A 24,945-nucleotide genomic window follows, 5' to 3' on the forward strand; every position below is an offset into this window, starting at 1 on the left:
TGGAATTAAAACACTTGTACGTCACTTTAAAGGTCCATTTCAATATTTTCCAGTACGTTAAACTTAATTAAGTTAAATATTTAAACATACTCGAAATAATTCGCTTTTTTATCACATTATTTAATGGTGGTTTATTTCACAACAAACAGATATTTGTTGTGAAACAAAGTAGTTACAATTTCAAGCATTTTCAAGTACTTTAGCCTAAATTCCAGAACTTTTCAAACCTGGAACACAATGCAACTTTAAAATTCGTCAGGTAAATGTTTTTCCTTTCTTTTCTGCGCTCCAGACTTCTGTATTTACTTTAACTATCCACCACTGTATTTCCCGCTGTTGGGCGGGTACCAGCCGGTTACGGTCGCTGGATCAATCCATTTTTCAGTGGTAGGCGGGGGTATGCACTTAAGTGTATGCACTTAATGGAAAATATGCAGATAGGTAAAAAACATATATTTTAGCCATTGAGCTTATTTTGAGTACATTATTTTATATTAATGAAAGATTTCAAGATTATTTAAAAATTATAGACTTTAAATAAAAAATAAATTGCTGGGCTCTTTGATGGGCCCCCCTGGCCCTGGGGCCCGGGACAACAGACCCGGTTGTCCCCCCCTGTCGACGGGGCTGATCTACCATAGCCTCTATGTGGACCACATTGCTTTTGTGATCTTGAATGTGTTCATTGAAACTTTTAGCTGGCTGACTTGGCAGTGTTCAGACCTCAGACCCTGTTCGGTTTGCCTTATGCTTCTTTTCCAAATCAGGACGAGTATTCACCAAACTATTGTTTAACATGTTTTAAGGATCCTGACCATTGATATGTCTGCACATGTGTGTGTTCACACGTTTAAACCTGTGTATTCATCTAAGGCAATGGGTAATTACTGTTATTTAAATGACTCAACCTGTTACCCAATCCCAGTTTCCAGTATTCCCAGCATGACACACAGAAAAATCTCCTTGCTCTCCTGATTTTGATCATTAGCTAACCAACCAAGTCCTTTGTATGTTTAAAACAGACACATTACAACATATTGTAAGACAGTAATAATCCATGTAATCCGGGAGTGGGATTGAGACAGGACAAAAGTTATTGGATATGAACAACCACCATGTTCTTGTGTGAGCTCTTCATGTGTTTGGCCCTTGGCAGTTAACAGCGTCCAGATGGGCCCTCAGACTCTCTGCAACTGTAGCACAATGCTGCTTCCTTCCTTCTCTGGTCCTTCTTCTTTCTGTTTTTCCTGATCATGAAAAAAGCAGTTCTTGTTTTGCACCCTTGTTTCTTTTCCCGCTACATCAAGTGGTTCAGTTCCTTTCTAGCCGTATTTTTAGGAGAGGGTTTATGGTTAAGAAGTTAAAGGTTACGTAGTGAGTTGGACGGGGCCAGTGTCTCCGTGTACTTTTTTTTGGCTTGAAGTTGGTTTGTTGGGCCGACACCCTGGAAGAGTAGACGTTATACAGGTGGTGTCCTGAAGCAGGTCCATCTCCCTGCGCCTGTTGGATAAACCATGTCTTGTTGTTCTTTTTTAACCAGATCCCTCCTTTCTGTAGATGTTCCTTTTAAGTGCTCCTCACCGCACGACCAGCCCTCGCCGTGGGGTTTTACGCCTTTCCCTTGGTGTGGTTCTTTATTTTAAGACTTTTTCAATTCACGTCATAAACCCAAGCAAACAAAAAAAAGAAATTGTAGTATGAGGCTAAAAGTATGTTGGACACCCAGTGCTTTGAAATATCTGTAGTCTGATATTTGTTGCAAAATGAGTTATGAGTAGGCCGTCATGTGAATGAAGTCTTGCAGCCTAGTAATTTGGGCCGCCCAGCCCAGTAACAGAAACGCTGACATGTGTGATCTCCACAAGTGTCTGGCCTGGCTGTAATGTTCATAATTGCTCACTGAACAGGTGGATTCTGGTGACAGCAGTGACTTCCTAGCCCAGCGTGTTCATCTAAATAGTGTGCTGATAAGCTGGCACTGACACCCGTGTGACAGCTCGTATTTCAGTGCCATCTCCTTGGAAACCACACATGGTAGCCAGCATTCAGGTAGCCTCCTCGGCTGTACTTTCGAACGTACCTCGTCCCTTGTGGGAGCTCTTGGTGATCTCTGCATTGCTCATTTGCAGTGGGCTGAACAACTGTAAGGGTGGAGTAAATCTGCTTTGTGTAGGTGCAATGGTGGAGGTGTAAGGGTGCAGTAAGTCTGCTCTTCATGGGTGTAAGAGTGGAGTAAGTCTGTCTCTGTTTAGGTGCGAGAGTGGTGTAAGGGTGCAGTAAGTCTGCTCTGTATGGGTGTAAGGGTGGGGGCGTTAGGGTGAAGTAAACCTGGTCCCCATTTCACCAGCACGTGGCTCTGTTCCCACAAAAGAGGTCTGGGGTACGGCGGGTGGTGCAGGAGAAGTGCGAGCGGCCTGGGAGACGTCGACGTGCCGCATGTTTGACGCGGCGTGAAGAACGTTTCACCTGCAGGTGGTCACCGTAAGTGGACAAGCGATTACAGTGGCAACAGAAACAAGTCAAGAACAAGATGTCTGGCTGTATGTAAATGAGCTCTAACACTGGCTGGACCCTTCCGGAAACCTCTACGTGTCGACACGAATCAGCTCCCGTGCGGCTGAGGTGCGCTCTCACGCTTGGCCACATGTTCGTGCGTATGTGAGTTGTGATTAAAGTGCAACGGTGAAGTAGGCGGGATTTGCTTGGGGAGTGTGTCCCCACCCCACCCCACGTTTTTTAAAATTAGCTCTTGGTTGTTTTTTTGTTGGTTTGTTTATTCCGCCTTACTATCTTACTATCGTTGGGATTTTTTAAATACGTAATGATGCTATTTCGAGGCTTTCGATTTGCAGTTGCTTGCAGATTTCCTGTTGTTACTGGAACACGCTTGTAAGGTTAGTGCAGAACAGTACTGAAGGAAAGTGCAGTGATGTTGGAGTTGAAGTCCCAAGTTATGCTGCCTTTACTTGAGCAGTCTGCAGAGAGATCGATGCGGAGGGAGAGACTGAAGGAAGGAGAGACAGAAGGGGAGAGAGACAGCGAGAGAGAGACAGAGGTCATAGTGTGTAAGGCTTTCCATCACACTGTCCTCTAGCTGCCCTGAACTGTTTGCTGTCATTTTGCCTAGTGTCTGTGCAGTCATGGCCCCATGGACCCAGCCTGCTGTCTGCAGACCTTCTGCCCAGTCTGATGCTCACAGTTCCTGTCGTGCTGTACTGTAGAGATGCAGCACAAGTCTTGGGCCACCATTAGGGCATGATAACCATATATAATTATTTCTCTAGTCTCTTTTTTTAAGATACAAACAGAACCTGTAGTTCTCTCAAAAATGTCTGATCTCTAGGTTCCTTGTTAGGGCCTCTTATACTGTGAAGTTGTTAACCTCAATAAAGTGTGTGCAAATGAAAGCTTGCTCAATGGAAACACCAAAAAGAACTTTGACCTCCCCTCTAGCCAGGATCTCGGGCAGTGGTTGCCATTTCTTTTTGAGATGGTGTGTTCTTGGCCTTGCTAGTCAAAGGGTCCATTGTGGGAGATGAAATATGATGTATACGAATAGGCATTGGGCCTATTCTATGGGCCTGGTATCGATCACATCTGGGCCCATGTAAAACTCTGACGTCTCCAGCGCTGAGGGCCAGTAACGTGCGGTACATCACTGTCACTCTCATGAGTTTACATACCTGTAATGCACATGGTCTGAGCGGTTCACCTTGGTCGTGATCATATAGCAGTTGGGTTCAGCCCATGGTAACGGGTCAGTTTTTATGAGAATTCTCTAGTCTTTGCATTAACATGTACATGCTCCAACAAACCTCACTGGTTTCATGGGGTGAGAAATGAGTCACTGACATTATATACTGCTGAGAAGCTGTTGGAGAAGTTGCCTGTGGGTGATGCTGGTCTTCACCTCCACCTGTCTGGCTGGTGTAGTTTTACCTCCCCCATTTCCCTTCTAATTGTGAAAATGGGGGTAGGACTGGGGTGGAAGGTTGAATGCCATTACTGAGTTTGAGTATAACAGACAGTTCTTCACTCACATTAGTGAGTGTAGTGAAGGTGATCTTAGTAATCCTGTGGATCTTGAAGTGGCAGCTCAGGGAATCGTGGGATCCTTTAGGGCCAATCTGCCAACCTCTTTGCCTGGTTTCATGCGGCACCCCAGCCGGTCCGCGCTGTGGTGTCGCCCGGTTACCTCATCAGCTCCGAGGGCGACAAACTGCTACATCTTCGTGGTGCGCGGTTTGTTTACATTTTAAAACCAGCGTAGTAGAAAACCGTGAGACTAGCGACATGAAGTATATGTGCTATTGTGATTGTCCTTGGAGTCTCGTTGGTGAGACGTGATATTCTGTCACACGTTTTGGAATAAACCACATACGAGGTGCAGGAAAGGCACCATAGACGACTGAGGGAGGCTTCAAAACTACTGCTGCTGTCTGTTCTCTTCTTCCTAAAGGTCAGCGCAGGCCAGTGGCATTGTAATGAGTGTTGATAATGGAGTTTATCTACTTTTGACCTAGAAAACAACATTTGCGTACGTAACAGAGCTTGTGTGCGTGCACGAAAGCACGAGCAACCTCGCCGTGCCGTGGCCCACCTCCTCCAACAGTGCCTGAAGCATATCACGCCTTATGTTTATATCGAAGTTTGTGTTTATGCTTTTTTAATGTGCTGTTCGCTTAGCTTGAGTTCACCCCGGTGTTTTCGTCAAACGCGCATGTGCGTTAGATGAAAACACCGCTTCCCAGTCAGGATAAGATCATTTCAATAAACAATTTATGTCATGTTTGCTCTCAAAATGGCAGGGAAAAATGCACAGCAAAACAAAAATATGAAGATGAACAGAGGACATTTTTAACAGAGTAGGCAGCCCTAGCCCAGCACCCGGGGAGCAGTTGGAGTTAGGTGCCTTGCTCAAGAGCACCTCTGTCATGGCCACAGGCCTGGGAATTGAACCCAGGACCCTCTGGTCACAAGACTGGTTCCCTAACCACCAGACTATGACTGCCCCCACACTCTGACATTTATAATAAATCTGAACAGAGGTCTGTGTCTGTCTGTGTCTGTCTGTGTGTGTGAGAGAGAGAGAAAGGAAGGGATGGGTGATGTTCAAGCGTCTCCATGTGTATGATGTGGTTCTTGGTCTCTGACTGGTTGGCCACCCCTGCTTCAGGGTCTAGTCCTGCTGGCTTAGTTAGGGCTCCCTGACCCTGCCCCCACTCTCACTCTGCTGCTGATGGCACTTTTGCAGCCATCCCACTGGCTGCATTGTTGCTTAAATATTTGGATTTTGAGCTGTAGTATCTACACAGGCTGGTGACGTGGTGTGACCTTTGGTAGTGGTGCAGTCTGAGAGCATGTGAGCGCCCCAGACATGTGAGAGTGTAGAGCAGTCTAATCACGCAGGCCGGGCAGCAGAACAGTGTTTGTAATCGGAACATCTGAGTCTCTCTCCTTCAGATAAATACACGCACACACTCTTTCTTTTCTCTTGCAGATGTAACCGGCAGCAGGTGTGTGTGTGTGTTTGTGTGTGTGTGATCCCTTTGCATTCATCGGCTGCACACTGTCTGTACTGTGTGACTGAAAGCTCTTTGTGAGCGAGGAGCAGGATCCTGGTGCCGGTACTGGTTCAGCTGCACACTAAGACCCAGCTCTGGGTCAGTAGTCATGGGCGATCAGTGCTGCCTGGTTGGCTGATACCTGGTTGGCTGGGTCCCACCTCTGCCTACTACAGTAGGATGGCGCCACTGACCTGTATGAATGAACTATAATACATGTGTCTCAGCATGCTCCCTTCCACTAATGCATACTGCCATACTTGAACTTTACCCTCTTCTCTAATGCATACTTGAGTATCTGCACTTACAACTTCCCAGTGCATACTGCATTATCTGCACTTACCATCCCTTCATTCCTTCCTGTTTTCCTCTTTCCCAGTGGTCAGAAACAGGGATGCATGTATACGCTTTCCTCGAAGGACAGGGGTGGTTGTTGGAGCTCCATTGACCTCATGTCGCTGAAAGCTTCATGGTGCAGTGAGCTCGGGGCTGTCAGCATTTGCTGGATCCCTCCTGCTGGATCTCTGAAGCTGGATCCCTCCTGCTGGATCTCTGAAGCTGGATCTATCCCACTGGGTCCCTCCCGCTGGGTCCCTCCTGCTGGATCCCTCCTGCTGGATCTCTCCCACTGGGTCCCTCCTGCTGGATCTCTGAAGCTGGATCTCTCCCACTGGGTCCCTCCTGCTGGATCTCTGAAGCTGGATCTCTGAAGCTGGATCTCTCCCACTGGGTCCCTCCTGCTGGATCTCTGAAGCTGGATCTCTGAAGCTGGATCTCTCCCACTGGGTCCCTCCTGCTGGATGTCTGAAGCTGGATTTCCCACTGAATGCGACACCTTCATTTCGAATGACAGTCGCCTGGTTGGAGGTGGCCGAAGGTGATGCGTCTGTGTTACTGGGTCAGTGAGTTGGGCATGCTGGGTTAATGGAACGACACGCTTCGTTTTAGTTGAGCAAACGGACACCACCCACTCTGGAACAGCACTTAACAAAGTGCTTGGTAATGATACAGCAGGCACTGATGAATGAGCAGGAGCACTGTGGCTGTCTGGTGTAGCGCTCCCCAGAGCACCGTCACATGGGTGCTGGAACCACCTGATCCACTGTCTGGATTACTCACCTCGCAACTACATATGGTATAGCAGTTGAATCTGTTTATAACTCGGACATCCTGGCAGTTTGTTTGCAAAACATTTTAAGGTCTTTGTGGCTTGTATCAGACACACTATCATAACACAGACTACTCGACTATTCGAGTTGGGAATGTCCTTTTTGCGCTTTTAAATACAGTCACGTTTTTTGAGCTTTGCAGACGGTCTTATCCAGGGAGACGTGCGTAGCTTATCAGTGCGATGGTATGTGGAATGAACTCCGTGCTAGCACTGTGCTCGTCCTGCTGTATTACATGAGCTGTAGGCACACACGTGCACTAAGATGAGGGCGGGGCTTAAAGGCAGCCCCTCCTACGCAGGTTTCAGGCAGACAGCTGCTTGGCTGACATAGAGAGGAAGTGACTTTGATGGGTAGAAACTTTATAGGTTTATAGAACTAAGACACTGAGTCTCACGTTAGTCACACGTGTCCTTATTCCTGTGGAAAAGACGTGCATCGGCCACGTGTGCGGCTCCAGCATCAAAAATGCATTGTTGGAACTGGCAGCAGGCTGTCTGCTGGCTCAAAGTGTGGTTCCAACTAGTTTGTGTTAGGCAGTACAGTAATTACTTAGACATTTGTTGAATGTCCTTAAGTAATGTCTGCATTTGAGTTTGATCTTTTTTTTTTTCTTTCAAACACATGTTATCGTGATTCAAATGTTAGAACTGGAAGGGATTCCCATCAACCAGCCTGTTGAGGCGAAGCGTGTCTGTTTTTTTGCTGAAGTAGCAACAGGCTGATTGCTGGACCAAACATCTCTCGGCACCTGCCTCAAGACTCGGACCAGCAGGAACTTGTATGTGACCAGAGGTCTGCATTTGTATTTGATCAAAATTGTCTGTGAAAAGGCTGTTTACATGGAACATTCCGGCACATTTGGGTTCACTTCTTCATGTTCAGTGCAAGCAAAGCCCTCTACTGCTGCGTCGTTAGCTCGCACTACCCCGTTCTGCCCTGAGCACTTCCTCCTGCCCGCTGTGCGCTAGAGAATTTACAGCTGTTTGCTACATGCTTACCTTGCAGAACCTTGGCCACAGAGTGCATTAAAGACATGAGTTATTGCACACTGAATTAATTGACGACTTTTGTATTTTTTTTTTTTTGACAGAGTGATTGAGGCCACATATTCATCCCAAAGTCGTGTTCAGCTTGGAGCAGTAGCAGAACCCAACCAAAGGTGAGCACATCACAGACTTTGCAAATCCCTGCTCGCAGTTTTTTTATTGCTTGAAAATTTTATTGTCGTTTCTTGGCTCTTGAGTGACTTAAAAGAAGTTGTACGTATTGCCTGGTAGGCCATGTGAAGCTCTCTCTCAGATGTCTGTGGTTTTACCTGCCATAAACAATTCATTATAGCTTTTTCACTATTTCCATACAGAGCAATGACAGTTTTGAGAAGAAAATTAATGTGTGGGGGCAGAGAAGATCATTTTAAAATCAGCTTCCATTGGGCAGGCTGAACAAAAATATCAAATAACCCAGCATGTTGCTGAGATTGCTAGGTGGATGGGTCCATGTGAAATGAAGCCATGTGGGGTTTCTCCAGGGCGTTCTGCACACTTTCCCTCCAGGAACCTCTGATCTCGCTGAATTACAGCCCCATGTGTCTGCTGGCCTGTTATCACAGCGTAGGGACTGTAGATTCCATCAGCCCCACTAGTGGCCCCCACCGTTATTAACCCCCTCCTGCCCTGCTGAGGGGAGGAACCTCAGCATTCCCCCCCACCGGGCGTAATGAGAGGGGACGTGGCGGAGGCGGACGTCGGGCCTGTCTGAGTGCCTCGCTAGCACGAGCCCCGACGGCAGGATCACCGCTTTCCTGGAACAGTAATTAGGAGGTCTTCTCTCTACACTCCCCCCAGTCCGAGCAGCCGAGCAAGGGAAGCATGTGTGTTGGTGCAGGGTTTGGGCTGTTAGATATCCTGCGTTTCCGAGGAGACATTTGTACCGCACTGTCTCAGATATTTGATAATTGGGGAGTTTGGCTTAAGTTCACTGGCAAAGTTGAACTTGAATGAAATTGATGGGACAGGAATGACAGTAAAGAAGTTTTGCTGATAACGCATACAAATTGTTGGTTTATAGGAAGCAAACGTTTTTAATTTCAGGACTTTGTAATGTCTCGGTGTCGGCTAATGACGCCTCTTAGTCGAGCCAAAGTGTCAGTGGCCTTGAAGCCAAACGGAAGTGCTTGTTATTCTTTGGCACCTGCACGTAGAAGATGAAGCGTTCCTGAGCGTCTGGAGTGCAGAAGTGTTGGGTTTCTGACTGCACTCGTTCGGAAAGAAGAAGAACGTGTCGCTCCTCTGCACCACTGTTTGTTGCGGTGCCGCCGCATATCGTCCTTGGGTTCGGCTGGCCACGTTCGGCTGGCCTCTGACTCCGACGTGACCCAGCCACCGCACAGGCCCTGGCTCTCTGGGGCCCACAGAAGTTGACTTGCTTTCAGGATCCGGCACGTTCGTCAAGGCCTAGCATAACAGAGAGCTGGCAGGTTCTCGGAGTTGTGTGGCTTTGTGGATCTCTGAATAGCCTGGGCCAGTTGGCATGGAGTCTGAAGAGTTGGGTCTGTCTGCAGAGTGTTTTGGTGCAGAGGGTGTTGTGACTACATAGCTTCTATAGATATATCTACTACATAAATACTCATTCTTTCCCACCTGTGTACTTATGGTAAAGAAGACCTTTCATCTCATTACTTATGATCTCTTCCATTTTGTAGCCCCTGAAGAGCCATTTCCCGTTTTGTGTGGCCATATGTCAGTTCTTGCACATTTAAGAAGCAAAATGGCTGCTACTACAACTTGGAATTCTTTGAGATAAGGCATGTGTGAGTGGCTACAGGAAGGGATGGAGTGGTGCTGGTGTTCTGGGAGTAATGTGGCTAAGGGAGGATCACCACCTTGTCTCCATTTGGCTGTCGTTCCCTCTCTCCCTACCTCCCTTGCCCCATCTCTCCTCCTCTCCCCCTACCTCCCTCTCCACCTCTCTCCCTCACCTCCCTCTCTCCCTCCCCCTCTCTTCCTTTCCCTCCTGTGTCCTGTGATTTACAGGTCTTTACTTCACTCCTCATATATTACTTTGCCTTTCCTCAACGCTCATTTCATCGCTCTGTATAAACCAGCTACCGCACGAGAGTGGGCGAGGAATGCTTTCTGAGGACCACAGCGCCGATCAAAGGCGCTCGCACGCTTGCTCGCACGCTCCAGTCGCACCACGTTATGACGCTGTGTTCGAGGCTGGGTTTGCGAGACAGTCGGAGAGGGAATAACTAATTCTATTGATTTATAGTGTGAGGCGTGATGTCAGTTTGCATGTGTGCAGTGCAAGTACAGCCCCCCTACTGTGTGTGGGGAAAGAGCATCAGACCTACCGGTCTGTGCCAAATCTTCACATTCTAACAGAGGCCACTACCCATCATGGACGCTCCGGTTCACGGTGGGGCATCGTAGTCGTTTGGCATATTTGTGCATCCACTGAGTGTGCGTATCTGTAAAAACCTGTCTGGGAAGAGCGTTAGCTCATTTTCCCCAGGGCCTTATGCCAGACAGCACCCCCTCCTCCACGCTCACGCCAGCTGAGGTGCAGCCATTAGAGGATTAGCATGGTTTTATATTTCAAGACCATCAATTTTGCTGTGAAGGCCACTGGCTGCTCTGTGGCAGAGTGCAGTGAACAGCATCAGCTCTGCGGATCCAAGACACCGAGACCATGCGTCTCATTCCTGTTAGTAATTGTGTTGTTGTGGTGCTTCTCATTTTAATTAGTGATTATGGCTTGAAATTTCCCTTCGGTTGCCCTGGATTGTGAAGTCCAAGGATGCACATTGTAACGTGATTTTTGTCATCATGAAAAACATGATGTTTGAATTTAATGAATAAAATATTAAAGGGTGTTTTTTTTTTTTTTTAACATGTTTTTAAAGTAATTTTGGAAGCCTGAAACTGGGAGAAATATGCAGTTGCTAGGACGATTTAGCCTGTTATGAAGTGTCTTGCTTTGTGTTTAACTTGGACAGTCTGCTGTGGATCAAAACTGAAACTGGAAAACTGTACTCCGCTTCTCCTGGTGCATGGCCAGGTGGAACCAAATAGATTTTCAGCAGCGGGGGGGGAGTTGTCTTGCCGGGCTGGAGGTGCTAGATCTGCTGGCCAGCACAGCCGACTGATCTGGAGGATGAGACGCAGGCTTTGGTGTGAATGAGCGTGCTGGAGGCGTTTGGTGGCCCAACATGTGGATCATGCTCTTCTGATAGCGCCACACAGCAAGGACCAGAACCTCACTCTGCACATTGGCGACACACTGAAACCATTGGTATGACCTTTTTTTATATTGCCCTGTGATATTTAGATCAAATTTGTTTGATTGTTGGATGAAACTAATGATCTGAGCTACCAGAAACCATCGGAACTGGGATATGAGCAACAACATGTTGCATGCTCATGTTGTTTCTGGACATGCTGCCTATCGGTATCGGTATTACATCTACATCTACATCTATGGCATTTGGCAGACGCCCTTATCCAGAGCGACTTACATTTTTATACAAGTGAGCAATTGAGGGTTAACTGAGGGTTAGCACCTCAGTTATGGCCTCAGGTCTGGGAATCGAACCTGCGACCCTCCGGTCACAAGACCAGTTCCCTAACCGCCAGGCCATGACTGCCCCATGACTGCTTTTGGAATACCTACTGGTATTAGTATCTGTATCGGTATCAGTATTGCTACAGCCAGTATCGGCTGATATCCATCAATGACATATTGTGCAGCCCTCTCACTGAGAACTATTTTATAAAGCAGTGCTATCAGTTCTCATCCTCACCTAATTTGAGACCCATGTGATATGCTGCTAGAGCAGATTAGAGGCTGGAGCATCCCTACCCTCCCTGCGCTTGCATCGTGGGCTCATTTGGCAGCCTGGTCGCATGCTTCCACCATGTTGCCTCCCTCCCTCGGCTGCTCTGATTGGCAGAGCTATATGTGAATCCTCTCTCCCATTGGAGGGGGTTCAGTGGCTGAACGCAGACATTAGTCTTGCCGTCTTCTATCTGCTTGTCGATGGCAGGCACCCTCAAGCTCTCTCATTCTCTCACATTCTTTCTCTCTCTCTCTCTCTCTCTCTCTCTCTCCCTCTCACCCTCCTTCCTTTCCTCTGTTTTCTCCCTATAATGTCACACTTGTTCTTGCACGTGATGGCATTGAGCTGCCTGTGTGTGTGATGGACACCCCATGCCTGATTAAGAAGTGCATTTCCTCTTTTGGAAAAATCGTTTTCGTTCCGCCCTCCTCCACGCTCCGCTGATACCCGGAGCCGACCACATAACGGACAGGAGGCAACTGGCTGGAATGCTTAGAGGAACATCTGTTGCCATGTTGTGCTGGGTAGCTGAGAAGCAGCTGCCTATTGGGCCAAAGTGCGTCCTAAAACCAGGACTTCAAGCAAAACATCCAGGCTCTATAGATTTCCATGGTTATTACCCATCGTCTTTTGGGGGGGGGGGGGGGGGGGGGGCACCGTGGAGAAGGGCCTTGTTGTGTCAGGAGGGCTGGCTGCAGCTGGACCCGTTCCCTTAGCCTGGACCGTATATCAGTTTATGGCAGTTTTAATGGTCTCTGCGCCCTGTTCATGCTTTACACTATTCTGTTTAGTGCTTTTGGAAACATTTAGGTGTAATATCATAGCGCTGCCTGCAGACCATTGCCTTGCATTGATTTTAGTTGCCTTGTGTGGTGGACTGAGGAACCAAATCTTTTTCTATGTTTGTTCTAATTTGTGTGCCACTAATATTGAAGTTAGACTTTTAAAGATTTCATTTTGTCCTGTGCTACCTGCTCTAAATCAGTTTTTTCTCATTTATGTGCCATGCAGTTCTTTCAGAAGTCTTATAAGGAGAACCATCTTCATATCGTAGTGAGAATGTTGATATGGTCCAGACATAAGCTGATCTCTGGAGCACTTAACATGGCTCCTGGATCTTCTAGCCTGGACGAATCAGCTTTACTGACCTCACACGATGTAGGAAAGAATTCCTACCAGTTGTGATGCTATGAGTCTTGTACACGCAACTGCCTGTAAACTGAGACCAGCATGTAGATTATCCTCAAAACATCATTCTTCCACCATCTTGGAGCCCAAGTCAGACATTATAGATGGGCTCTGGCCGACAGACATCAAATTTCCGTTAGTGTGAATTGCTGTTAAGAGGTCTTTTATTAGTTCTGTGTGTAAGAGCCAGACTACAGTCCTGTCCGTCACCACATGCCTTTGACCAGGGAGCCGTACTGAATGGGTCTTTGTTTATGGAGGGAGGTGATGTATAAATAGAAGGCGAAACGGCAAGGCTTCCTGAATAAATACACACTGTACTATTAACACCCGTGCTTATTTTAGCACAGGATGCAGTGTTGTGACGTGTCTGGAAAACTGCGGTGACATCAGGTGTGGGGAGAGTGTAGTAGATTACAGGCACCCGTAAGCAGAGGCACGTGGGGTTGTTTGGAAGTCCTGCCGTCCTTTAGCTGAGGATCTCCAGCTGGGCAAAGACTTCGATTTGCAAAGTCAAGGTCTGGACTGGAAAGTTTGCATGCGATTTCCTTTATTCAAGACAATGCGTCAAGCCTGAGACTCGTGGCTCAGAGCTGCGCTCGAGCGTTTCTGAGCGCCACCCTTTGCTGCGTGGCCTCAACGTCAGCGGTACAGGATGGAACCTCGTCTGTATTCTGAATGTTCTTCCCTCTTATCAAAGGCAGACTCAATAGGGCTTTGTTTTGGGCTGCGTCTGGCTGCCACGGCCACGGTTGAGGACCGCTGTCTGGAGGCGATCGGCAGCACGGCCCAGGGACGAGCTTCCGCCCTGTCCCTGCTGAATGCTCGCCCAAGACAATCCTTTTTTGAAACACACAGCCCTCTATTGCATTCTTCTAAAAGCTCTCCCTGGATTTAAAGAGAAAGGGCACGTCTCTTTAAGAGGATTTAACATTTTGATAATGGTGAACGGACTTTAATTTAGGACAGTTTTTAAAGTCTTCCTCGTTTGTGCAGGATCGGGGTGAGACCAACCATGTGTTGTCCCTGTTTCCCTGCGGTTTCTACTTCTGGGCCCGAGCCGTACCGAAGTACATCCTGGAGATACCATGGCTCTGACTGCTGGGAAAATGAATAGGGAATGTTGACCTGGAGGGCTTTAGGAGGTGATGCTTCTGGCCTTCTTCTCCATGAATCTGGGGCTGTTCTCGGTCTTAGTGTTGTCAGACAAGATGAAAATGTGTGTGTCTGTGTGTCTGTGTGTCTGTGTGTGTGTGTGTGTGTGTGTGTGTCTGTGTGTGTGATTTTTGCCCACTCCTCTCTTCCTCATGAACTTTTCACCGGGTGACAAAGGTTTTATTGTATATTTTTATTCCCTGTTGCTTTAGTTGGAGGTAGAACAACTGCTGTCATTGTCAGTCTTGCTGTTTAGAACAAATATGAGACCTTGTATAATCGTAAGGAGCTGCTTTACAAAAATGAGCCCTCTATGTGCGCCTACGTGTGTGTGTGTGTGTGTGTGTGTGTGTGTGTGTGTGTGTGTGTGTGTGTGTGTGTGTGTGTGTGTGGTGTGTGTGCGTGTGCGTGTGTGTGCGAGTCTGCGCATTCTGTAAAGCTCTTGACCAATCTCTGGCATTTTGGAGGAGTATTGTGGTGACTTTGCTGAATCATGACTTTCACATGATCCAACAAATGTAAATAACCTTTGTCAAAATTATGTTGGCAAGTCTCAGTCATGTCGCACGATTATTATATTGTCACGTGATTTTGTATTACAGTATTTTCCATACCACAATTGCAGGTTGTAGCTATATTCTTTCCATAGTCTAAATGCTGTAGTCTAAATGTTCTCTGTAAGAGTTACTCCATTTGGGAATGCTTTTTTTCCCACTAAAGTTTTAGCTGCTTTCTCTGTTTTTAGTTTCATTTATTTGGGATCACAATGTGACACACACCCCCCTCAGCTTGGGTCTGTACAGTTGCATCACTACACTCTGTACTGCCAGTACTGTAACCAAACCCAGAGTGCAGTCTTCCACGACTCCCATGTCTTGAAAAGCCATTTATTGTCTTAAAGACATCTGTACTCGAGTGTTTTGGGGTAAAACTTGGCACATTAGCACTGTACAGCAGGGCACTGCTGTGCAAGTTGCTCACGCTGGGACGGATATTCCGCACAGCTTTGCATGCTGGGTGGAGGGGCAGTACACGGGGGAATCCTTGTAACCGCTGCGGGTCGCGAAGAAGCGTGCGAACAGAAACCGACAGGAGGGAAACGAGACCTTCAACCGCAGTCAGCTGCTGCCACGGTCCCACGCTCGTCCCTGGGGCTGACGGGTCAGCTGCTGGAATGCGGTACGGGACCTCTAGAATGAGGCGGGAACGTGTGGTCACGTTGAGCACGCGTTTAGGGGAGGGACGGCCAGGTTCCGCAGGCACAGCGGCTGGACAGGGCATTTCGAGGCAGAGGGGACAGGCCGACCTGCTGGTCTGGCACCTTTTGGTTGGTTGTGCGAAAAGGAGATGGATTGAGCTCTTCCAGCGCAGATGTTTAGATGTTCAGGTCGACCTGCTAGACTCTGTATAATCTGTCTTCACATTTCACGGTTTGAAGCACTTCATCTTTCATCTTGCCACCCAGTCACAAGTGAATCCTCAGTTAAAAAAACCTTTTTCCAGTAAAAAGAACCACTAGCTACTACACTGAACAAGTTACGCCTGCTATTCTCTCCTGACGCTGCTGACTACGGTAATGAAGACGGAACAACTGTGTGTTGTGGGGGTGAAAGCTGTGGCAACAGGGCCTGAGGTTGCTTCTGCCTGAGTGCGGTGGGATCCAGTAGTGATGGCCCTGTCTCGGCCCCACAATCCCGCTCTTCCGGGAGTCCTTGGTTAAACCACGTTTTCCTCATCACGTAGATGTGTGTGTGCGACCTCACAGGCGGTCCTGGTCTTCTGTAGCTCCTCAGGCCAGCTGGGATAGAAAACGTGTGCTGAGTGAACACGTCGTACGAGAAGGTGCCCAACTGCTGTGTGAGTTTCCTTGTGTCCAAAAGGAGATTGATTGTGGTTCTGGTATATCTAAACTGTTCCCTCACTGTGCCGTGATTAAGCTCTCTGAGAAAGCGCTTCCCCAGACTACCACAAGAACATGCCGTTGTTCACTTAGGATACACAAAGCAAGCACAGACCCACATGGCTGACTGTGTGACCAGCCCTCCCCACTGTGCACCGCAGTTGTTGGTGTGATATTTGTTTTTTTTCCTCAGTGCTGCTGAGTGAAATGATGGGGGGACATGAACAGTCTGGCTTGAACAGCATAGTTAATTCAGTATTGTGTAGCTTTTTATTAGCACTTCATTGGTCTAGTTGTAACTCCCTTCAGTCACTCATCCACTCCCTCACTCACCCCCCCCCCCCCCCCCCCCCCCACCCCACACACTTATCAATCAATCAATCAACATTTATTCATATAGCACTTTTTTACAAAAGTTGTTGTCACAAAGCAGCTTTACAAGTGCCCAAGTCCAAGCCCCCCGTGATCAAGCCAAGGGTGACAGTGGCAGGTAAAAACCCATCCTCCTCTGGCCGACGCCGGTCACCATAACAATTAAAGAGATGGAAAAACAAAGAAAATATGGGAAGGATAAATAAATCTCATCTTGGTTTTTATATACATGAGTTCTCTATGTAATTCCTATTCAGTCCTAAACGTCTTGATGGTTGGTCATGTTAGTCATAGCAGAGGAGAATTCAGGGCGGTGAGAGGGTAGTGGGTTTATCCTTCATCCACACTGGTTAGTCAGGGCAATGGGTTGATACTCCATCATATCTGGTTAAGCAGGAGGTGGCTGGCCCAGGATGGATCTCTGGAAAGGCTCATCTCTCCTCATCTCAGTGTTCCTCGAGTAGGTGGGCAGCCATGTGGAGAAGATAAAACAGGGAAAATTAGCTCTGTATAGGATCATATGCGGGACAGATGAAATTTAAATATTTCTGGAGTGTGGCAGCAACTCCAGCATTAAATTTAATTATTACAGCCTAGCTGAAAAGGCAGAACCAGAAGGTAACATAGACTTGGGAGCATCCTGAGGCATCCATCCACTACACCGTCAACAAATATGAGTGACCATGTGCAGTGACAGGATGACAGCACCAGCGCCCCAGTTTACCATAAAACCATTCACCTATGAACCCCTGGATCTGTAACCTTTATCTAAAAGGGCACATTAACCAAACGCTAAACTAAATAAGTAAGTTATCAACCTAGACTTAAAGATTCAAATCAAATCAAATCAAAGTTTATTTGTATAACGCTTTTAACAACTCAAGTTGTCACAAAGCAGCTTTACAGGATTTACAAGGTTAACAATACTATGGGTCCAGAACCCTAATGAGCAAGCCAAAGGCGACAGTGGCGAGGAAAAACTCCCTATGATGGTGGGGAATAGGAAGAAACCTCTGGAAAACCAAGACTCAAAAGGGAACCCATCCTCCATTGGGCGGCCCGTTAACACACAAATACAAAAGTCACACACAGATCACACAATCAGACTAGGTAAAAGGTAGAATTGAAAGTTCTGGGTTTTGATATTGTCACTGTAAATGTCTGTTGATGAATGCCAGGCTTTCATTCCGTGTCGGAGCAGTGATGCTGGTATTGTAGGCTCCGACTGCAGTGTTACTCCCCAGGTGAACCCCGGCATCAGCACATCCACCGGCAGCCAGACCATCCCCCAGGTGCCTGCAGGTGCCTGTATCCAATCGTCTTGGGTAGAGCCATGCAAGAAGATAGACAATACAGACTGAGTGGACATGAATTTAAACCACCATTGATTTAAATGTACATAGCTCACGTGCCAGTGATGAGCATGTGGCTCCGGCAGACTAATCTATAGCAGCATAACTAAAGGGAGGGGTTCAGAGGTGACCACAGGCATGAGGGCTCACTGAGACATTGCTTTCCAGTCAAGTCATAGTCACAAATAGAGTGATGCCAAGACACAGCTGGATGACAGCATCAACATCTCAGATCACCAGAAATCTCAACGGCTGGGGGCCCCCAAGCCCCTACACCTTACAAGGGGAATGTTAGCTGAAGGCTTGATTAAACAGGTGAGTCTTAAGTCTAGATTTAAAGATTGGAACTGTGTCAGAATCTCGGATTGGAGCTGGAAGACTATTCCATAATTGAGGGGCTTTAAAAGAGAAAGCTCTGCCTCCGGCTGTAGTTTTACTAATTTTTGGAACTAGGAGAAATCCAAAAATTAGACGGCATCCAGTTTTTAATATCCTGGACGCAGTTCTCAATCTTGAGAGTTGTGGTGGTATCATCTGGATTAGAAGATATATACAACTGAGTATCATCTGCGTAGCAATGGAAGCTAATACCATGCCTACGAATGATAGTGCCCAGTGGTAGCATATATAATGAGAGTAATATGGGGCCCAGTACAGATCCTTGTGGGACACCATACAATTGATTGAGACTGTGTCAGAGTCCCGGACACATTCAGGAAGGTTATTCCATAGTTGGGGGCCCTTATAAGAAAAGGTTAATTGTTGGAACTAGTAAGAGGCCAGCACCCTGTGATCTTAGTAGACATGGGGGTTCATAATTGTAAATAAGTTCCTGGAGGTAATCAGAAGCAAGCTCATGCAGTGCTTTATATGTCAGTAGAAGAATTTTTAAATCAATACGGAATTTAACTGGGTGCCAATGCAGGGCTGATAGGACTGGTCTGATATAATTACATTTTCTACTTCTAGTCAGAAATCTGGCTGTGGCATTTTGAACTATTTGAAGTTTATTTAGATTCCTATATGAGCATCCTGACTGTAATGAGTTACAGTAGTCTAATCTGGAGCTAACAAAGGCGTGTACTATTTTCTCTACATCATGCTGTGATAATGCATTTCTTAACTTGGCAATGTTGTGGAGATGTAGAAAAGCTATCCTAGTAGTATTATCTATGTATTTATCAAATGATAGGTCAGAGTTGAGTATGACGCCGAGATTCTTGGCTTCTGCGCCAGGTGTAATGGGGTAGTCTGTGAGATTAAGCATTAGATCATTAGGTCTTGCGGCCTTTGGGCCCAGAAGGAGAACCTCCGTTTTGTCACCATAATGTTGGAGGAAGTTTAGAGACATCCAACATTCGACATCTCTTACGCAGGCCTCAATTTTTCCTAAACTGAGTTTGTTATCCACTACCTCATTCTTCCACTCCCTTCCTCACTCATCCACTCCCTCACTTATTGACTACCTCATTCTTCCACTCCCTCCATCACGTCTTCATCCACTTCCTCATTCACTGCTTCACTCATCCACCGTCTTCAATGCTAAAAGAGTGCTACTAGCGCTGCAGTTGGGTGTTAGAGTGCTGCTATGTGATGATGACCTTCTCTTTCACAGTCAACAATAGTACATGCATGTAACATAAAAATACATTTAAGCCTTCATTGCTGAGATATGACTAATGTAAAACACTGGATGTAAACAGACAGTCGGTCTGTGCTGTGCTGTGCATTCACACATGGATCCAGAAAACGTGCAGTTCAGTCTGAACAAAAAAGCTGAATAATTGAGTAGATGGGAGACATCCATCATGTTCGGTCACATCTCTGCAGTGTATCATTTACTGCACACGCTCATTCTTGGAAAAACTAAACGAAAAACAAATGTGCAATAAAGCGTGTTTGTCAGCCTGCTGTTGTATAGAGACCGTCCCGGGCTGCTGTCTGATGCGGATGTAATGCACTTGGAGAGTCACATCCTGCCTCCCCTGGGGGAGTGAGAGGAGAGAGAGAGAGAGAGAGACAGAAAGAGAGGGAGATGTATGTTGAGCACACGTGTGCCGAGAGGAAAAAGCTCCCACCGGGTCCCAGAAGCTCGTCCCAATTCACAAGAACACATTTTCAGACCAGTCCTCTTTCTTGTCTATTTTTGCTCCTATGTTGTGACCACCACGCAGCGTGTGTGCATGAGTGTGTGCATGAGTGTGTGTGTGTGTGTGTGTGTGTGTGTGTGTGTGTGAGTGTCTGTGCGCTCGCATGTGCATACGTGTGTGTTTTTCTCTGCTCCTGCTCACATCTGGAATACTAGAGCCGTGAGTTGGAGTCTCTTGCTGATTCTTTTTCATTTTTTCCTACGGTGACTGAAGCCAGCTAGTCACTACTGAGCATCACTACATTGGGTTTTTGTCTTTGAAAAGAAAAGAGGATCTGGATCTCATTTGAAGCTCTCGTCTCTTTCTCTCTCTCTCTCCCTCTCTCTCTATCTATATCTCTTTCTGTCTTTCATATGTATATATAATATGAACATGGGTGCATGCGTATACATTTGTGTGTGTGCACTGTGTGTCTACATACACACATGCATGCAGGGATGCTTTGTGTGTGTGTGTGTGTGTGTGTGTGTGTGTGTGTGTGTGTGTGTGTGTGTGTTTCCACCACAGCTCCGCTGGAATGTAATCCGTGTGAGGGGCTTATTGTGGTGTTGTATAGAATTAGCCACCCATTCTGTTCACCACAAACAAAATATTTAAGGTCATCCCCCAACATGGCCGCTGTGCTATTTGGAGGAGGGCGAGCGCTCGTTAGCACGCTGCCTGTTTTCACAGGCTCATCTTTGTGCTGAAGAACAACAGGCTTCAACAACCCCCATAATGTTGGCACACGGGCGCGTTGGCTGTGCCAATGGCTACAGCTTCACCGTCCTACATCTATGGAGTGACTAGGTCAGACGAAAGACACCGTCTGAAAGACCTTGTGTGAAATTCAGGCAGTATTAGGGTGTTGGGGGGTGCAGTATATAGACCCTTGTGGATGCTCCATGTGTACAATTGGCATTCATCAGTAATCTGATTAATCAGTCATTCATCAGTAATCGGATTAATCTGTAATCTTAATCTGAGCAACACACCAGACTTTCAGAATGGGAGCATGTGCCTTTTCGGAGCAGGAGCAGGTTGATTGCCGTGCGGTACGGGAGTCTGACAGGGGCGTACTGCTGAAAGTTGGTCTGTTTGCATAATTTGCGTTTAGCAGGACGGGCTGGCGGGGATGTGGAGCTACGGAAGCACTTTCTGGCCACTCTGGAGAAAGGCATTGCTCCCAGAATGCCTTGTGTGAGGCGCGGGGCTCTGGGATGGATGAGTGCGTTGTGGCGTGCTACGCGTGAACAACGCCTGCACAGGCCTGTGCAATGTGACCGCATCTCACAGAGAGACCATGTAGCTCAGCTGCTTTCTAACATGTGAACGCGTGTGAACACACACACACACACACACACACACACACACACACACACACCCCAACATGTTTTTTGTGTTACGTCTAGGCCTTCGCATGTGCAGTGAGAGGAATTTCTTTGGGTCGTAACCCCACTTCAAAGCTGCCACGTTTCCATTTTCAACGGCCTGCAGGGGAAGACGTGGGACTCTTCTCTCTCCTGAAGGTCTGTGGATAGGCTGATGGGCTGCCCACACCCCGCCCACCTGGAGACATTCCTGCAGGGCTGGAGTCTTTCCTGCAGGGCTGGAGTCTTTCCTGCAGGGCTGGAGTCTTTCCTGCAGGGCTGGAGTCTTTCCTGCAGGGCTGGAGTCTTTCCTGCAGGGCTGGAGTCTTTCCTGCAGGGCTGGAGTCTTTCCTGCAGGGCTGGAGTCTTTCCTGCAGGGCTGGAGTCTTTCCTGCAGGGCTGGAGTCTTTCCTGCAGGGCTGGAGTCTTTCCTGCAGGGCTGGAGTCTTTCCTGCAGGGCTGGAGTCTTTCCTGCAGGGCTGGAGTCTTTCCTGCAGGGCTGCTGTTCTTCATTTCCACTCCACGCTCTCCAGGCTGGTCGCCCCGGTGACCCTGTCGAGGTTCGGATAAGTGTAACGAGGAGAATGGACGCAAGGTGTAGTGGTGTGACCTGAAGGGAACGAACACTCTTCCAGAGCCTCACGCCCCGCTGAGCCTGACCTCTGACCCCGAGCTCAGAAAGGGTCATAAAGTCCAGCACTGGGGCTGATCTCCACAGAGTCCGAGGTTACAGAATGGGGCCAGACATTCACACACTCAGTGATGGCTGCTTAGGACTGGTATTGTGTTTAAGTTTAATTAACTGGCCTTTAATATGTACCATAGTGTTATGGTCTTTCAGACATATCTTTAATGTATTTGTTTATTCATTTATTTTTACCCTTGTGACACATTCTTTAAACACTCAAGCTTTGGCCTTTTAGCTGTGGTGCCCATCAGCAAAGGATGTGTTACGTAATGCAGAAAGCCATGAGGGGGAATGAGGAATCCATTACATCCTGTCCATTTCCTGTTCACATTAGACTGTCCTCCTACACGCATACGCACGCGCACACATCCTGCAGGCTGCTCTCATGACAAACTCCCAGTTCTCAGTTCTTAGGCTGTTTCAAGAGCTGTTCCTTCAGCTGGTTTTCTGTAAGCCTTTTAAAGTCTTGCATCCCTTTGCTGCATTTCCACAGCATACGGTCATTCGTTATATAAACGTCCAATGCCGTGACCTGATATTCACTCCTTCGACTGTATTTGCTCTGCATCACCTAATCATAAAAAGTTACGTTTGTTTACCCCCAAACTCCTAATGGATCCCGATTGGTGCACCATGGTAAAGCCAAGCTGATGTCAGCTACTTCCAGTCTGGCCCAGAGGAGAAGGTGTCTGTGGGGAGGATGTTGACAACAGTGTACAGCAGCAGGCCATGCTGAACGTACCACTCCAGCTTTGATTGGACGTGCAGTCTTGCGACACTGTGAATGTTCTCAGCAGGCCTGTCCATCTAGTGCAGACAGCAGCCTGCATGTGTGTTTGTAAGCAGCCCTGTAGGTTCATATGGTTCTCCATGATCTGTCCAACTAGTAGTTTCTTTGCAAATCACGTCCTTGAATTGTTTCGGTCTGTGTTTAGATCCTACCACAGCACCGAAACTGCACTGACTAAAGTAGTTAATGATCTCTTAATATCCTCTGATAAAGGATTCATTCATACTCTTAGACCTTAGTGATGCTTTTGACATCATCATCCTCAACATGCTACTGGATAGGCTACAGACACTAATTTGGCATAAGAGGTCAAGCACTCTCCTGGTTCAAATCCTACCTGACAGGTCGATATCAATTTGTACTAGTAAATAATGAATGCTCAGAATGCACAAAGGTAAAATATGGTGTCCCACAAGGATCTTTATTGGGCCCCATATTATTCTCATTATATATGCTACCATTAGGCACAATCATTCGTAGGCATGGTATTAGCTTTCTTTACTATGCAGATGATGCTCAATTTTTGTCTTATCACGTTTTTGTCTGCAGATTGGACTACTCTAACTGTCTTTTAATTGGATGCTCTAAAAAGTCCCTAAAGAAACTCCAACTCGTACAGAATGCACTGCCTCACGGTTAAATATAGGATTGATTAAAAAATTCTTCAGTTTAACCTGTAAAGCACTAAGTGGTATCTGAGGGATATCTGAGGGAATTTGTGGCATACTACGACCAATCTTACTTTCAACATGTAGGGTTCTCTTAGTTCTAAGGGGTGGCTCAGTGAGCCCTCATGACTGTGGTCACCTACAGGCCTCTCCCTTTAGTTATGCTGCTATAGATAAGTCTGCCGGAGCCACATGCTAATCACTGGCACGTGTGAGAGATTTTTGATCCTTGTTGCATGTTTCTACAAAGACAATTCCATAAAGCACCAGGAAAGTGCTCTGGCTCACCAGTGGAAGGGTACTGCCTCTTCCCTGAGGCCCAACATCCACATTGGGACCGGGCCTAGATATGGAACTATAAAAATGGACTGCTGCTAGCTGAGCCGCCCAATGGAGGATGGGGTCCCTTTTGAGTCTTCCTGTTCTTCCTAATCCCCACCTGGGGTGTTTTTCCACTCTTTCCACTGTCGCCCCTGGCTTGCTCATTAGGGATCTGGACTCATGTGTTTCTAAAGCTGCTTTGTGGCAACATGTATTGTAAAAAGTGCTATATAAATAAAGTTGATTTTGCTTCTTCTCCACCTGCCTTGACTCCAGCCCAGAGGCAGTTTGAGTTATTTACCTCATTTGTTATCCAGAGTGATTTATATATACAGTATATTTTGTAGTATGTATTTCACAGTGTCTGTGTTCCCTGGGAGTTGAACCCATGACCTCGGAGGTGTTGGCACCTTGCTTTGTCATATGAGCTACAGGAAAAGAGTTGTCGGCTCTTATAATAAATGTATTTATTATGTATTTCTTTTTATTATCTTTCTATTTTAATTTATTATTATTAGCTTTTTTAAGCTGCATGGGACAGCTTATCTGGGATCAGCCCTCCTACTCTAGGAGAGGTGCTTGCTGAAGTCCTGGCTCTGGGAGTGCTAAGCATGGAGGTGTTGATCCACTTTAGACCTGACAGAAAGGCCTAAAGCAGGTCACCCAGGGGTGTCCCCAGCTCACCCATGCTGCTGTCGGAGGCTTTCCAGGCACTGGGCCTCATTCCATAGGTTGCAGGCACTGTTGGCAAACCCCGAGGTTAGTAATCAACCTTTGAGCAGTCTGATAAATATAGGCCCAGATCACAGATCTGTGAGAGATTGTCTTACACCCAAACACACATATACACACACTCACACCTATTCCTGCTGGTCCAGTCTGTGTCAGCAGGGAGTGTTACAAGCAAACTCCTTTTCTGGCCTTTGGGTGGGGGTGTGGGTGTGTGTCTATGTGTGTATGGGTATAAGGGTGTGAGCATGGGTGTGTATGGATGTGTGTGTGTGTGTCTGTGTGTGTCACACAGGGAGCATCCCACGCCCCAAGCTTGCCAATTCAGGCCCAAATAACAGAGCAGCTAACCACAGGGAGCTAATTGTAGCACTGCTGACGGCAAGGCTTCTCTTTAATTCCCTTCCTGCTCTCTCTCTCTCTCTCTCTCTCTCTCTGCCTCACTCTCTCTCCCTCACTGGGAGTATGAGGCGGCCCAGCCAGGACGTTCGTTCCACTGTTAGCCATGTAGCGGCAAGACTTCACTACCAGGATTTGCAGTTTACATTTGGGGATCTGTGTAGTCCTGCTCTTGTGCTGTTGGGCTGCTGCGGAGCTCACTGTGTGGGGGTCTCCTTGGGCAGGCTTGGTGCAGCGCTCAACCTGTTTAATGACTCTGTATGGGGCTCGAAGCCAAGGTCTGGACCCTGGAGCCGCCACTCCACCTCCCC

The 24,945-nt window shown here is 47.2% G+C and overlaps 1 protein-coding gene across 4 annotated transcripts in view; it reads left to right on the forward strand.

Moving 5' to 3' along the window:
- raph1a (Ras association (RalGDS/AF-6) and pleckstrin homology domains 1a) overlaps positions 1 to 24,945 on the forward strand; it is a 55,825-nt gene that overhangs the window by 7,510 nt on the left and 23,370 nt on the right. For all 4 annotated transcript variants that reach the window (XM_076993772.1, XM_076993774.1, XM_076993773.1 and 1 more), the window contains exon 2: positions 7,827 to 7,895. The gene's annotated coding sequence lies outside the window, so the exon portion shown is untranslated. The remainder of the gene's footprint in view (positions 1 to 7,826; positions 7,896 to 24,945) is intronic.

Source organism: Brachyhypopomus gauderio, unplaced genomic scaffold (genome assembly GCF_052324685.1).
Source record: "Brachyhypopomus gauderio isolate BG-103 unplaced genomic scaffold, BGAUD_0.2 sc122, whole genome shotgun sequence".
Classification (NCBI taxonomy): Eukaryota; Metazoa; Chordata; class Actinopteri; order Gymnotiformes; family Hypopomidae; genus Brachyhypopomus; species Brachyhypopomus gauderio.